This window comes from Pelodiscus sinensis, chromosome 3 (genome assembly GCF_052426305.1).
Source record: "Pelodiscus sinensis isolate ZL-2025 chromosome 3, ASM5242630v1, whole genome shotgun sequence".
NCBI classification, from domain to species: domain Eukaryota; kingdom Metazoa; phylum Chordata; order Testudines; family Trionychidae; genus Pelodiscus; species Pelodiscus sinensis.
This window is the reverse complement of record NC_143054.1, coordinates 76,881,004-76,890,507: the sequence shown is the minus strand read 5'-3', so window position 1 is coordinate 76,890,507 and position 9,504 is coordinate 76,881,004. Positions and strand designations below refer to the sequence as shown.

Below are 9,504 nucleotides of genomic sequence, written 5' to 3'. Positions count from 1 at the left end.
CATCAAAGATGACAAAGCAGGTCAGCAAAGGTTTTAAAAAAAGAGCCAAATCAATTGTTTTAACTATGGGGTCACATTTTCTATCACAGACCACTAGCTTTAGAAATGAAGAAACTATTTGCTAGAGAGCTCCACATTTTTTTATAGCTAAAGAGATATGCAAGAGAAGTTTCATCAGTAGGCAGTGGTACAGACTCTTAGTCTTCGTCTACATTAGCATGATCTTGCGCAAATACTCTAACACAAGAGTTCTTGTGTTAAAGTATTTGCGCAAGAGAGCATCTACACTGGCATGTGCTTTTGTGCAAGAGCATCCATGCCAGTGTAGACGCTCTGTTGTGCAAGAAAGCTCCGATGGCCATTTTAACCATCGGGCTTTCTTGTGCAAGAAATTCATGTTGCCTGTCTACACTGGCCTCTTGTGCAAGAACAGTTGCACAAGAGGGCTTATCCTGAGCCGGAGCATCATAGTTCTTGCGCAAGAAGCACTGATTTCACACATTAGAACGTCAGTGTTCTTGCACAAGAACTCCCCGCCAGTGTAGTCAGGCAACATGTTTTTGTGCAAAAGCGGCCACTTTTGTGCAAGATCGTGCCAATGTAGACACAGCCAAAGGCTCTCTGTACTAGAAAAGTGCATGAATTCAACTAAATTAATTCCTGTGCCTATATCAGTTTAGCTTGCACTGGCGATAATTTTTAATGAACATAAACTAGGGTTAAATCAATTTAAATGTGCCTATAGTAAGGCTTTACATTGGTTTATGTAGTGGGTTTTAAACCAATTTAGTTAAACTGGTGCACTTTCCTAGACTAAAGGAAACCAGTTTTAGACAACACTCTCTAGTTAGCTGGGGAAACAGCTGTCTGTACAGTATAGCTAATAGACATTTTTATATATATCAGTGGTGTAGCCATGAGTGGGCCTGAGCTTATCCAATCACTTATCCAGGCCCACACACCTGAGCTTTGCTCCTATCCTGCTCAACTGGTCTGGTGCTCTTGCCAGAGAGCAGGGTTGGGTGCAGGGGCTTGCCCAGCTCCAGCTGGCAAGAGGGGGTTCGGCCATGGGGATTTGCCCACTCTGCCCTACTGGTGTCTTGTGGGGTATCGGGATTGGGTCATGTGGGCTTGCAGGAGAGCCAGCCAGGCAAAGTGGTCCAAGTCCCCATGCCTTGACCCCATTCCTCAGCAGATGCACTGGGTGAGCAGAGCGGTGCAAGCCCCAGTGGCCTGACCCTCTCTTCCCTGGTGGAGCTAGACAAGGCCCATACCCAAACCCTACTCCCCGGAAGGAGTAATGAGCAGATTGGGACAAGCTCCCAATCCCACTTTACAGTGGCAGTGCTGAGTGGTGGGACAGCATAGATGGGGGTGCACTCTTCTTCACCAGAGTGCTGGAAGTGGGGAGAGGTGGCCCTGATGGCTCTGCCCCACCCTCCTGTCATTGTCCACCCACCAAAACCAGGGCCCACCAGGAGTCAGCCTACTCCACTGATATAGACTTGGAAGGACCAGGTTTTATTGATGAATGTCAATTTCACTGTATGCTGTATTGTAGCCCAGCTGGTCCTAGAATAAGTGTTTCTCAACCAGTGGTATGAGTACCCTTGGGGGTACTTGAGAGGAGTCTGGGGGGAGGGGTGGTACATCAACAACTGAAATTTGGAGAAAACAGAATTTTTGTTTTACAGTGCTTTATTATTTTTGTACTCTTACACTCTTTTTATGATTCAGTTTAAACAGATGTGTTGCAAGGGTAGACAAAAATTGTGTGTCTGAAAAATGTAAGTACTGGGGATACTTTTTTGTTGTTGAAAAAGTAGTACTTTATAAAAAAGGTTGGAAACACTGTTAGAATATTAGACAAACAAGGTAAATGAGGTCATCTCTTTTATTGGACCAACTTCTGTTGGTGAGAGAGACCAGCTTTCTCATCTAATAAAAGATATGACCTCACCCACTTAGTCTCTCTAATTTCACTGGACACACACACAACCCACCGAAAAATATTTCTGAGAAGTTTTCAAGCTGCATTTTTCTCACTTTGCCTATCTTGTGATACTTGCAATTTACAAGATAGGCAAAGTGAGAAAAATGCAGCTTGAGAACTTCTTAGCATTTGATTTATTAATTCAATTTGTGCGGGGGGGGGGGCGGGGGGATGAGGCTGACCATTTGTTTTGATGCTTATAAAGCTTCAACGTTTACAGTCTCAACATCTTGTTATTAAACAGTTACTGTCTGTCTCGCCCTCCATTGCTTGACCCCTCTCACACTTTCTCCCGGCGGTAAAATTAAAATAAATAACAATTAGAAAAAATGCTTAAAAATAAGCATTGACGTTACCGCACAGGAGTCATTCAAAAGGAGCGCGGAGATGGTTGGGGGGGAGGCTGGTCTGGGGCAGGGGCGTAGGAAGAATTTGTAGAGGGGAGGTGCTGAATGCCAAGGCAGTGGAAATCAAAGCAAGCCGGGTGCCGCACCACCCCCCGGTACCCCTGTTCCCGCACCTCAGGCGTGGCTGAGCCGGGACCGTTCTCAGCCCCCGGCGCGCCGAAGCGAGCCGTGCGGAGCAGTCCCGCGACACCGCCCCCTGGCGGCCCGCCTGCCACCCGTCCGTCTTACCCCGCCTGCCACCCGCCCGTCTTACCCCGCCGCCGCTGCTCAGTGCTGCTCCGCCGCCGGGCAGCGGCTGGTGCCCGTGGGAAGCGCCTGCGCCCTGCGTCCGCTCGCTGCCTGCCCCCGTCGGCTCCTGCCTAGTTCAGTCCAAGCGGCCGGGGGTGGCAGCAGCAGCCGCCGTTTCTCAGCGACAGCGGCCGGGGCACCCTGCTAGGGGCCAGGTAAGGGAGCGGGGCAGCTGCCTGCGGGGGCAGCGGCTGAAATCGGAGCTGGAGGCGCCGCTTCCCCGGAGTCACCCGGGGCAAGTGTCCGGGGAGACGCGCCCGGGCCAGTCCCACTGGGTGCAGCCCCGCCCTGGGAGGGGGGTCAGAATGGCGGGAGGTGCTGAGCCTGGGGCGGACGCGGTCCCCGGGGTGCCCGCCCGCTGCAGGGAGAGCCGGGCGCTGCGCTTCCCGCCGGGTTCCACTGGCCGGGCGGGCTGCGCCCCCGGCACCCACCCCGCGCGGAGCGTCGTCCCGGGCCCGAAGCAGCGGAGCGGGAGCCCGAGCGAGCTGCCTTTTTTTGCTCTCTCCTCGTTGACAAGCACCCACGAAGTTACGGTGCTAGCGTGAGAAACGTCGCTCCTGAGGCGCAGTGTCGAGAAAATGCCCCGCGCAAGGTGAAGAGCTTTAAAACGCAGGAGGTCGTGCTCCTTCTCGGCTCTAACCAGCAAACTTCAGTGCAGTCTCCCCCCGCGGCTGTCTTCATGCACGGATCTTAAATGATCGTTAAATTGAGCGAGCTGGTGATTTTTTTTTAAGGCAAAAAAGAAAAATAGTTAATTGCACGTAACAAGGATTCAGAAACTTTGAAATGTTTTTCTGAGGGCAAGTTGCAGTTCTTGGTAAGTCAGCTCTTACTGAAACGGCTTCAGAATGAATTGTACTGAAAGGCAAGCAAGATAGCAGTACTCAAATGGAACCTCACTCACCTTATGTCACACGTTTTATCTTCGCAATAGAATCTTATTTCAATTCGTCTGATGAAGGGCTGTTTTAAATAGAGGTACTCAAGACCTTTGTGTAGTATGACCACATTTCTTACAGTTGCATGGGTATTTTTGTGTTTCAGAGGGTTGCCATTCTTGTAAAAGAGCCATTAAAACTTAGTATGCTAAGCCTCACAGGAAAAGTCAGAATAATCCATCAATGGCTATTAGCCAGGATGAGTAGGAATGGTGTCCCTACACTCTGTTTCTCTGGAAGTGGGTGACAGGGGAGGGATCACATGAGGTTTACCTGTTGTGATCCCTCCTTCTGGGGGCATCTGGTATTGGCCACTGTCGGCAGACAGCATACTGAGCTAGATGGGTCTTTGGTCTGACCCAGGATGGCCGTTCTTATGGTCTTTCTAATCCTTAGTATGTTTGGACACCTCATCTTTGAGGGATTCCACCGTAGGATTGCTTGTCAGTCTAAAACAATGCCTTTGTTGTAGTGGTCCTAAGGTTGCAGAACACACTCATCCTTGAAACCTGAGTCCCTTCATCTCTTCTCACTTTTAAACAACTTTAATAGTTCCCTCCTAAACATAAAGGCTTGAATAAGCAGTAAAGAAAATACTATTTTCTCCTCCTCTTCCCCCCTCCCCTCCCCCCCGCTTTTTTCCCTTTTAAATATGCCTAGTCTTAAAGTGTTATGCCAGAGGGGAGGAGTGTGCATGAGCACAACTTTTGAGCAGCATCCTGAGTACCTTCATAGGATGGGTGCTTCACAAATAACATTATTTTATTACTGCATTATTATAAATGCAAATGTTAATTGCTCTGATTTAAAAAAATATTTTTTCCATATTGTAAGTTAAAATTCAGATTCTGTTATTTTTGTAGCTGTTTCCCCTAGGAGAACTTTTCCATGCATGTGTGTGTTGTGTAACCATAACACAAATTAATATCTGCAGTTAACACCATTCCCAGCATACATCATTACTATTACGAATGATACTATGAACACTTAATAAGAATATTTCACTTAATATTGATGCATTTTCATAATACATACTAGGAATGTTAAAATTAGATTAATCAACTAATTGAATAGTTGATGGAATTTCCATCAAGTATTCAATTAGTCGATAAGGGCGCTTCTGCTTTGAAATGTAGCAAGACCCCTCCCGGCTGTTGCTACATTTCAAAGGTGGGAGTGCTTTGTGGGATTCCACCTTTGAAATGTACAACAGCTCCAGCAGGGTTCATGCAGCACTTCTGCTTTGAAATGTAGAAGAGTCCCAGCAGGGACTCTTGTATGTTTCAAAGACTGAAACACTGCCTGGATCCTTGGGCCAGAGTGGGAATCCCCTCCCCTGTTGGCCCCAGGCTCCATACAGCACTCCCACTTTGAAATGTACAAGAGCTCCAGCAGGGACTGGGAAGCTGGGGTGGGAAGGAGAGAAGGGAAGGGAAGGGAAGAACTGGCATTTAAGCTGGCTCCCCCAGCATCCCCTTTTCTCTACCCGCCCCTTGCTGCCTCTTTCTGATAGAGGCAGTAAAAGCTGGGGGGGGAGGGGGGAGTGACTAGTCAACTAGCATATCAACCATCCGATAAGCTTTTGCTTATCGGATAGTCGACTAGTCGCTTACATCCCTAGTAAATAGTAGGGGTGTGTTAGTGAACACCAGGAGCGGCCCGAGGTGGGCTGCAGCAGCTGGCACCTCAGGCGGAACACGCTATTGGCGCCTCTGCCTGCAGGGCCGTTAATGGACTGACGTCATCATCGGGCACTCCAGGTGCCCCGTGACATCATCATCGGGCGCCCCGTTGAAGGCGGCAGCCGAATCCACCTATAGTCACGGGCCACCCCTGGTGTACACCTTTAAATGGTTAACTGACTGGCTCCCCACACAGAACCACCTGCCTTCCTCCCCCATTCTGCCTCTGGTATAGAGGCAGCAGAGGGTGGGGGTGAGGTAGCTTTGTAGGAGCCACCGCCTCCCCCCCGTAACACATGTAAATGTGTAACTGCTGAATTTTTCAGAGATTATATGTTTACAAAAAAATTGCTCGTTTCCATATCCTTTTACATACTATGTATCTAGAACACTACACAGTGCAAAGTTAACAAATATTTCCATATAGAGACAGTTAGGGGCCACATATCTAGTTGCCTAAATAGCTTTAAAGTTGTATCCCTTAATGTGTTTGTGAAACTTCCTGTTATATTAGTAAAATAATCCTAGAATAAATGTTGATTATATGTTTCAGTTCAAAGTATCTTCACTCTTGTTGGTTTAATAGTCATATTGATATTCTGATCACTTTTCAGACAATACCGAATTCAAATTGTTTACTGGAATTTTTAAAAGTATCAAGCAGTGCATCATGTACAAAATTTAAACTTTGAGTCAGATTTCAGTTGACAATGTTTAGTCATTTTTTCCAGATACAAAATATCACATTCAGAACAGATTTTGTAACTTCTATTTCAAGATCAATTTTAGAGAGACTTTTGTAAAGAATACATCTTTTATTACATTTTGTTGATGCAGTGTGTTCCATTTCACGTTACACTATTTCAGTAATCTTTTGTAGTAATCTTTCTTATAAACAGGGATCCTAATTCTCCGTGATAAACCCACCACAATTCTCTTAAACATAAATCCACATTTTTCTATAATTAAATGAAATCTGATAGCCTGTACCCTGCTGCCCTTGGACTGACAGCATAATCCCCATCTCTGTTTTATTTTAAAAAAAAAGAAGCAGCAAAATTAGCCTTTTTCCTTGGCAAAGAGATTTCTAAGATCCCATCCTTGCTAGAAATAGAAGTACTGGAAGTTTGGTCCTGTACTCCTTACCTTCCCACTTACTCTGTATTTTTGTATTTTGAAATACTGAAGGTGAGAAAATAATTACACAATTACATATGTATGCTTTGAATAGAATGTTTCATGTTTGTATTATAAACAAGTTAGGAGTGAAGGATCTGAACCAGGACCAGAAGACAGACATACGTTTTAAAATGTCTAACAATTTCTTTCCTATCACTAACTGTAAACAAATATCCTGGACCAGATTGCATACCTAGGTTTAATATCTTCAGTTGAAATTGGGCACTCTTGCTTAAGTTCAAGGAACACAATCTGTCACTTTGTAGATAGGTAAATCTATTTTAGAGTCATTTAGAAGTCTGCTTATCAGAAAAGTTTTGCAGCCTTCTGTTATCTACTTTCCAGCATGTCAGTAGCACTCATTTGCTTGCCAGTAATAAAGTCAACTTGAAACTAAGAGAATTAGGGAGCAATAGTTTAAAAGGAAAATTGGACTGACAGCTAAGTTCCTCAATCCATATTTTGGCACCTGTGAAGGTGTTGCAGGGACCATATGTGTACCTCTCTAGATCTGGGATTTAGCTATCAGGTCAGCTCATGCCCTTTGCTATCAGTTATCACCCTTTGCATTTCTCCCAAAAATCTTACAACCCAGGATGCTGTCTTTTCATGACTTGGCCCTCCACCTCAGTCACTTTATAGTCTTTCCCCTTCCAGTGTAACAAAGTCCCATCAGAGAAGCTGTCCATGTGTCATCTCTGGCAATCTTCTGTTTCTGCGTGCCACTTTGCCAGTGCATGCTGGTAGAGAGATTTGGGTCCACCTGTTGCTCTGGATTCCATTATAGTGACCTTCTGACTACCTGACCATGTCTGCTTAGCCTCATTAGCTGTTTCCCTGGGCTTTTTCCTACTTTGTCTCCATGTCTGTCTATGGCTTTGTCTACACTGCAGGGTTTTTGTGCAAGAAGTTTTTTGTGGAAGTGATCTTCCGCAAAAACTTCTTGTGCAAAAGCGCATCCACACCGCAAAAGCACATCACAAAAGCAATGTGCTTTTGCGCAAGGGAGCATCCACACTGCATAGATACTCTTGCACAAGAAAGCTCTGATGGCCATTCACAGAACCCTTGCGCAAAAAGGAGTTATGCCTCATAGAAGGAGGTATACCTACACTGCAAAAAGACCTTTGTTCTGTTCATTGACTGTAGATTTTCTTGTGCAAAAACGCACTGGAGGTATGGACGCTCTGTGGGTTTTTGTGCAAAAACAGCGCAAAAACCCTGCAGTGTAGACATAGCCTATGTGTTTACTGCTGGAGTATCTGCCAGTCCTCCTGTAGCTACTTTACCTCTCTAGTCCTCTTGTAAAACTCCCTAGTCCACAGCAAGAAGCCAGGGCTTATTCCTTTTCTTGGATTTCCTTTTTGTTCCCATCCCACTCCCTTTCCCTCTAGGAAGTGTGTGACTGTAGCCTTCCTGCTTCCATTTCATGGCTTTATAATTCTATCCCAGTTATGTTTCAGTTGTAGGGTTGCCAGGTGTCCGGTTTTGAACCAGACAGTCCAGTATTTGAGCTTTCTGTTCGGGAAACAGATTGAGAAAATATAAATGTCTGGTATTTTCTAAATAAGATGTAATGTAGATCGTGATAAAATGTCAAGTGTGTCCAGTATTTTTGTTGAAACCATCCGGCAACCCTATCACTTGCCATTAGGCTTTATTAATTCCTGGTTTCCCTCAAGGTGCAACATCTGAGATTAATTAATCCCTCTTCCTGGGCCATCTTAACCGGCTCAGGAGTTGTATGAGATGGATGTAGGGGATTTAAGTGACTAGTTGAGTAGTCAACTACTACATTTAAACTGCACGACCACAGCGGAGTAGCTCCTCAAGCCAGGACAGAGCATCTACCCTTAATCATGCAGTTGATACAGTTTGTATCACCAACTATACAATTAGCCAGTTACCTATTTCTTAACATCCTTAATGGACACCCCATCATAGCACCTTAATACATAAACTGGATTTTCAAGTGTTGAGGAATGAGCAGATGCCCTTGAGGCCACTGAGTTTTCAGCTGTTGATGTAACGTGTCAGTCACTTTGTCTCCATAATGACAGCTAGACTTTGGTGGGATCTGACTTTATGCTGTCTCTATCCTCTGAGCAGTGAGATTGGCATATTCCATATAGCAGAGTAGGCTAATAAGGCTGCAGATCTTTTGGAGCAAGAAGTTTAAAAAGAGTAAGATAAAGTTTTCTTCCCAACAAAACTATATAAAAACACTTATTCTATTTCAAAAATCAAACAAACCTAGGAGCTGGAAGGCCCAATGGACAGGTAATGGAATACAAATAAGGTAACTTTTCCAATTTTGACCCAGCTGGATCATGATCAAAATTATATAGCAGCTTCAGGGGGTAGCCGAGTTAGTCTATACAGGATAAACTTAAAAAACAACAAATGGTCTGGTAGCACTTTATATACTAACAAAACATGTAGATGGTATCATGAACTTTCGTCTAGTCATCTGAAGAAGTGGGCTGTGCCCACAAAAGCTCATGATACCAAAATTATATAGGTATCTAACTAGCTCAATATGTGAATTTAATTGTCTCAGATCAGTTACTTGCTAAAAAAAATAGCTATTTACTGCATTAATTAGTACTCTGGTTAGCAGCAGTCTTCGCAAGAAGCCAATAAATGACTGTCTAAGGAGATTTAGAAGCTCCGGGGGTAGCCGAGTTAGTCTGTACAGGAAAAAACAACAAATAGTCTGGTAGTACTTTATAGACTAAAGAAACATGTAGATAGTATCTACATGTTTTGTTAGTCTATAAAGTGCTACCAGACCATTTGTTGTTTTTTCCTGTACAGACTATTTGTTGTTTTTTAAGGAGATTTAGTGCCAATGTTCCCCCTGAATTTCCCATTCATCTGCAGAATAAATTTTATGTGCACCGAGGCACATGCAGATGTGCACTACCAGCAGAAATACATGCTGCTGGGTGGTGCACTCTGCTGATTGCCTGAATGGCATTTGACTCTCTCCTGGTTGGCCTCCCAAATGGCTCAGC

The 9,504-nt window shown here is 44.8% G+C and overlaps 1 protein-coding gene across 4 annotated transcripts in view; it reads left to right on the top strand.

The window, feature by feature from the left end:
* Window positions 1-2,703: 2,703 nt before the first annotated feature.
* POPDC1 (popeye domain cAMP effector 1) overlaps window positions 2,704-9,504 on the top strand; it is a 65,536-nt gene continuing 58,735 nt past the window's right edge. For 3 of the 4 annotated variants that reach the window (XM_075923941.2, XM_075923945.2, XM_075923944.2), the window contains exon 1: window positions 2,704-2,843. The gene's annotated coding sequence lies outside the window, so the exon portion shown is untranslated. Of the gene's footprint in view, window positions 2,844-2,923; window positions 3,506-9,504 lie in introns of those variants that run through there. The other variant, XM_075923942.2, reaches the window with a different exon arrangement.